The sequence below is a fragment of the Microtus oregoni genome, unplaced genomic scaffold (assembly GCF_018167655.1).
Source record: "Microtus oregoni isolate MIOR12 unplaced genomic scaffold, Mior012 000023F_ref0000262, whole genome shotgun sequence".
Taxonomy (NCBI): domain Eukaryota; kingdom Metazoa; phylum Chordata; class Mammalia; order Rodentia; family Cricetidae; genus Microtus; species Microtus oregoni.
Window position 1 is genome coordinate 20,066,560 of NW_024543082.1, and position 6,989 is coordinate 20,073,548.

A 6,989-nucleotide genomic window follows, 5' to 3' on the forward strand; every position below is an offset into this window, starting at 1 on the left:
GAGCAATGCTGGAATTGCCCTCTCAAGACCTCCTACATGAGAAATAGCATCCTATGACAAAAAATGAAAATATAATTTATATACAGTATTGTGTATATACACTACATGTAGAACTTGATGAGCTTTGACAAAATGCAGACACATACTCAACCCACATTTGATCAAGATCACTTCTAATGCTTGAGAAATACTTCTGTTGCGCCATGGCCCATCTCAGTTTGTGTCCTCTTGTCTCTTGTTCTACCAGGAGACCTCTGCTCTGGCCTCAAGCCTGATAGTTGCTTCGAGTTGGTTTCCCATGGTTTTTTTTTTTCTGGGTTGCCTGTGGATGATGTTAGGTGGTAGCTGATGTGGGGTTCCCCTCTGTATACTGTGAATATATTTTAATACCATTGGTTAATGAATAAAGCTGTTTTGGCCAATGGCTTAGCAGAGCAAAGCGAGGTGGGAAATCCAAAGAGAGATATAGAGAGAAAGTAGGCAGAGTCAAAAAGATACCAAGTAGGGAACTTTCCAGAATGCTTGGTGGGAGGTGGAGGACCGGCATCCGCCTGAACCACGCTGTGCTATGCTCCTCTTTCTGCTCTCCGGCACCAGCCCGCTCACCGGCTATAAAAAATGCTGAAAGAAATCACTTACTATGATGTTTTGGGGGTCAAACCCAATGCCACGCAGGAAGAGTTGAAAAAGGCTTATAGAAAATTGGCCTTGAAGTACCACCCTGATAAAAATCCAAATGAAGGCAAAAAGTTTAAACAGATTTCTCAAGCTTATGAAGTTCTTGCTGATTCCAAAAAAAGGGAGTTATATGATAAAGGAGGAGAGCAGGCGATTAAAGAGGGTGGAGCAGGTGGTGGTTTTGGCTCACCCATGAATATCTTTGATATGTTCTTTGGAGGAGGAGGAAGGATGCAGAGAGAAAGGAGAGGTAAAAATGTGCATCAGCTCTCAGTGACCTTACAAGACTTGTATAATGGTGCAACAAGCAAACTGGCTCTGCAGAAGAATGTGATCTGTGACAAATGTGAAGGCCGAGGTGGTAAGAAAGGAGCAGTAGAGTGCTGTCCCAACTGTCATGGGACTGGCATGCAAATAAGGATTCATCAGATCCGACCAGGAATGGTCCAGCAAATTCAGTCAGTGTGCATGGAATGCCAGGGTCACAGAGAACGCATCAGTCCTAAAGACAGATGTAAAAGCTGCAATGGAAGAAAGATAGTTCGAGAGAAGAAGATTTTAGAAGTTCATATTGATAAAGGGTCAGAAGATAACATTCCATGGTGAAAGAGACCAAGAGCCAGGACTGGAGCCAGGAGACATTATCATTGTGTTAGACCGGAAGGACCATGCTGTTTTTACACGACGAGGAGAAGACATTTTCATGTGTATGTCCATACAGCTGGTTGAAGCATTGTGCGGCTTCCAAAAGCCAATATCCGCTCTTGACAACCGAACCATAGTCATCACCTCTCATCCAGGTCAGATTGTCAAGCATGGAGATATAAAATGTGTGCTGAACGAAGGTATGCCAATATATTGTCAGCCATATGAAAAAGGACGTCTAATCGTTGATTTAAGGTCAACTTTCCTGAGAATGGCTTTCTCTCTCCTGATAAACTTTCTTTGCTGGAAAAACTCCTTCCTGAAAGGAAGAAAGTAGAAGAGACTGATGAAATGGATCAGGTAGAACTGGTGGACTTTGATCCAAATCAGGAAAGACGACATCATTATAATGGAGAAGCATATGAGGATGATGAACATCACCCTAGAGGTGGCGTTCAGTGTCAGACCTCTTAATGGGCCAGTTACTGTTTGTCACTCTATATGCAGTAGTGAATGTGGGAAGGACTGTAATCATAATATGCCCACTACTTGGCTGTTGTTCTTGTTTTAATATTCAACTATAGTAGTGTTTTAAAGTTAAATGAAGAATAAACACACACACACACACACACACACACACACACACACACACACACATATATATATATATATATATATATATATATATATATATATATATATACCAAGTAGCTGCTGAAGGAGAATGGCATCCCACAACCTTTACCGGCAGGCCACAGATTAATTTAAGATGTAAGAGTTAGTTAATAAGAAGCCTGAGCTAAGAGGCTAAGCAGTGTTGTAATTAATATAGTTTCTGTGTGATTATTTGGGTCTGAGCAGTCGTGAAATGAGCCAGTGACCTCTGTTTATAGGCAGAATTTACTGTGTCATTTTTTTACAAAAAGTACTTCTTATATATGTGTGCATGTACATGTTTGTATGTGTGTATGTATATGTGTGTACATATATATGTGTGTGTATGTATATTTGTGTATGTATGTATGCATGTTTATGTGTATGCCATGCACATACAGGCACCCTCAGAAGCTAGAAGGCATTGGATTCTCCTGGAACTGGAGTTACAGAAGCTTGTGAGCCCCTGGGTACTAGAAACCAAACTGAGTCCTCTGGAAGAGCAGCAAGCACTCTTTGAGTAAATAATCATTGAGCAACGTCTCCAGCTCTTATTCCCCATAACCGTAAATTTGCTGTATTAGTAAAAATTGTGTCACTCTGTTAAGAGACCCAAGAAAAACACTTGGAGGAGGGAGAACTGATTTTGGTTCATGGTTTTAGAGGTTTCAGTCTGTCATCATAGCACTTAGGTCTGAGGTGAAGCAGAATGAATATCATGGCAGAGAGGGCATGGTAGGGCAAAGCTATTTAGCTCTGAGAGAGAGTGGGAGACAGCAAGGGACTGGAGTCTTGTTGTTCCTTCCAAGGGCATGATCCCCACAACCCATTTCCTCTCACCTCCTAAAGTTTTGCCACCTTCCAATAGCACCACTCACTGGGACCAAGCCTTCAGCATATGCTGTGGGTAATGCTCTTGTACACTGTAAAGATTTGCCACTCATTCTGGCTTAATAAAATGCTGATTGGTCAGTAGCCAGGCAGGAAATATAGGCGGGACAACCAGACTAGGAGAATTCTGGGTAGAAGAAAGGCAGAGAGTGAGACACCAGCCAGACACAGAGGAAGCAAGATGAGAATGCATCGCTGAGAAAAGGTACCAAGCCAAGTGGCTAAACATAGACAAGAATTATGGGTGACTTAAAGTTGTAAAAGTTAGTTAGTAATAAGTCTGAGCAATAATAAGCCAAACAGTTTAAAAGTAATATAATGATTTATTGGCTGTGGGACTGGGTGGGACAGAAATACCCATCTATAAGCATATGAGGAAACTAACAGTGCCATAGTCAGCCTGGACCTAGTCTACATACAAGGTTCATGGATGGCTCTGGCAACTGATGACCCTGAACAGAGGTAGGATCTGTGACCACAGCTCCCTTCTGCTTTCAGAGGCTAGCTAGTGACACTAAACAGTTCTGAGACCTTGCCTGAGGCTTGCACACAGCCACACTGGAATCAGGTTGATGTTGACAGAGAGTAAGACAGCAGCTTCATCGTGTGCTAGCTTTGGGGAGAGTAGGTCTTAGTTTATCTCCTGCACGCTGTTAGGAAAGACAACCAGACCCCGAAGTCCTCAACAGCAGCATCTCCTTCAGAAGTTCCCGTGGCTACTCTCATTTGTTAGTCCCCATTACTCTATGGCGAGTCTGTCAAGATGACTTGCATGTGGACCTCCTCCCTGAGGACCAGATTTGGGAAAGGAACTACCTCCCAGGGTGTCTGGATAAGTGGACTCAGAGTCAATAGGTAATTCTGCTCTGTCCCTAGTCTTAACCCATTTCAGAGGTAGGGACAGCAGGGATGGTCTACCCCACCCCTCTTCTTTCCTAGTTGCCTTTCTGGACAGTTCCTTGAGACACTCATACTTTTTACACAGAGACCCAGTGAGTCCATTTTGTTCTTGTTGCACGATCTGGGTCAAGCATTTCCCGTTATAGGCTGAGTGCTCCCTCTGTCAGTGAGAAAAAGATGCTGAGAGAAACTGGAGTGTGAGGGTGGGGGCAACAACAGTAGGAAGTCACTTCTTTGGAGAATATCCACCCTATTCCTCCTGGCCATACTAGTGAACTAACAGGATGGGGCCCGGCTCCCCTCCCCTCACAAAGGAGATCATGAATGCAGACAATGGCTTGTTCTCATTTGTGATTATTTATTTTTTGTCTCCAACTGGCAAGATAGAATGAAATTGGCACTCCAGTGGCAACAGCAGAGGCCATGGTCTCCTCATAAATGTGTGTTGGAAGAGGGAGAAGGCATCAGTGGGCACAGGGAATGGTGGCTCAGGTGGGCACAGGGAATTGATGATTTTTTAAAAACAAGATTCCAGACTCTGCTTTTCTTTGCTGGTTTTCCCATTTGTTTCTTTCTTGCCCCGTCTTATGAGAAACTGTACAAATCCAAACCACCCCATTTCATCTAGACAAAAAGCATAAAGAGAAATGACAGTCAATCAAGATTCTGCTTGATTAACATCTTGGGAGAATGAACGAGAGTCTTAAGGGAGGTAAATAAACAGCTCGGAGGCTGGGCTGTGCTCCCGAGCCGACCTTGCTGCCAGTTAGAAAGTGATAGGAGGATTTTGAGCTTTTCGTACCTGTGTAATTATGACTGTACCTTTAACAGGACATGGCAATGCTTTTGGCATTCAATTATACTTTGCTGTATGTGTGTTTGTGTGCGTACCGTTCAAGGAGAACACACACACACACACACACACACACAGAGCTAGAATTGAAATCAACTCAAGTGAGAATTCTTGTGATGCATTCAAGGGGCTTGCATTTGACAGGTTGCTACCTAGTTATGGACTAAAATCTCACCAGGCACCCCATAGCTTATCGCCTGTCATTTCAAAACAAAGACATCCTGCTTCCCTTCCTGTGTCACATCTCATCCGCTCATTCTCAGCAGACTCTTGCTTTCATTACAAGCTCCGTGCCACCTCCCTGACTTTCATCAGACGAGAACTTGAAAGAAAAAAAAAAAAACAGAAAAAGGGAAAAATTCCATGTTTTGACTTGGACTCTGGGTGTTATTCTCTCAGTCCAGCTTGAAAGAAAAAAAGCCCATCCCACGAGGGGGCAGGCCCGCTTTGCTGCCACCACACGGGCCTCTGAAGCGTGTGAAGAAGAGAGGAAGAGACAATTAACACTCAGCACCAATCTGCATTTCCTTTTTAGCTGCCATTTACACGCTGCTCAGGTTTTGAAAACCAGCATCTCATGCTGCTCCCCAGAGAGCCAGCCCCAGCTTCAGCGGGATCCATCTGAACAGCAGATAGTTACAGTGCCGAAATCTCCAGCCAAGCCAGAACCCATTTCTTTATTTTTCTGAAAAAAAAAAATAGAACGGGGAGGGGAGGAGAGAGAGAGAGAGAGAGAGAGAGAGAGAGAGAGAGAGAGCTAGTAAGCTGGGTGAAAAGAATACATGAGACTCTAGTAATAGTTCATGCACATTCTTGACCAGTCTCTAGGTTGGGCCAGGCAGGGCTGAGTCAGGATCAGTAGACCTTTCTCTTTGATCATCTAGATCAGTGTGAGCGGCGAGCAAATGAACAGGAGCCTGGTGACAATAAGGGCTGACAGGCGACGAGGTTGGAGGCAAGAAGGACACACTCGATAAGTTTCCGAGCTGCTCATCAGCCTGCGCGTGAGTGCGCTCTTGCTGATGGGGATCAGTGGGGAGGAAGAAGTCGGACTGGGAAGGCGCCGCTGGTGTGGGAATTATGAGAGGCTTCTGAAGTGGGGAGATGCGCACCTCCAGCTCCTCAGGTCTAGCCAGGTTGCTTTATTTCCCACAGCCCCCCAAAGGTTGACCACCAAAGCGAAATAGCTTCCATGACCTCTGTTATCTTATCATTATTATTTTTCATACTGAATTCACCACCGCTGGAGGTCACTGGCTTTTCAAAGGGGGCTGAATCATTTTGTGATCGGTGAAACCAGAGAGACAGCCTGAGACAGAGCAATTGCATTTTCCTGCTGGCAGGCGTCAGTTGATCACTCCTGGGGTCAGGGGGAAAAAGTGTTTGTTTTTTTTTTATCCTCATGCAAGTCTTGGCATGATAGACTAGGTAAATGAAGAAAAAAATGAATGTAAGGCTAGCTTTTTGCTTTTTATTGAGAGCACAGGGCTGCAAAGCCTAGTTCTCTGTCAATAGACCGGTGAGCAGTGTGCTCTATCCAGCTCTGCTCAGAAGCTGTTGATGGCTGTGCCATGGATATGATTGTTCACTGAGCAGGGTGGCCCAGCCCTCTGCAAAGACAGAGACTTACCCATGATGCACGGATGGGAACAAGGATGCTTGAATGGGGGGCGGGGGAAGGGGGCTCCAGGCAAGTGGCGTGAGCACATGGCACTTCGGGTAGAATTTAGTGGGTGAAAAAGAGAGGACTTATAAGAAGCTCATTGTGACCGCTGATGTCAGGTTAAATGTCAGGTTAAATTGCACCCTGTCGGGGACAGGCGTGCTTTTCATCTCTCGCGGTAACACAGACTTGTAACCTGGGTTTCTCAGCCCTCCCCCTGATCCCTGCACCCCAGGATGTGTGTGGTGGAAAAAAAATGTAAACTAATAACAAATAGCTTTTGTTGTTCTGGCTCTGGTCTTAATAGGTGAATCCCCCCAAACCTTCAGATTCTCAGCTCTGGTGGTGAGAATGGCCCCTCCTTTACCTTGCCGATTAAGGTCCTCGGGAAGGGGACATTAACGTCACCTTACAAGGATTCAAAACCAGAACTTAGCTACTTATACCATACATGTTTGTAAACAGTGCCCACCAGGAGCCCAATACTCTCCAAGGTGCTGAGGATTTGGTAACAGGTCTACACATATAAACTAAGAAGTAAATGCATAGTATTCCGGATAGTGTTAAGACGTTGTCTGTGAATGGAAGACAAATACAGTCATTAAATTTACATGTAAGATTCAGGGGAACTTCTGCTGCTGCTGCTGCTGCTGCTTTGGTGGTTTGAGTTGGGGAAGCAGCATCATGTTTGTTTATGGATTTAGT

At 44.6% G+C, this 6,989-nt stretch overlaps 1 pseudogene; it reads left to right on the forward strand.

Annotated features, from left to right (window-relative positions):
• The first annotated feature begins 618 nt into the window (after window positions 1-618).
• Window positions 619-1,797, forward strand: LOC121462002 (annotated as a pseudogene).
• Window positions 1,798-6,989: the final 5,192 nt, after the last annotated feature.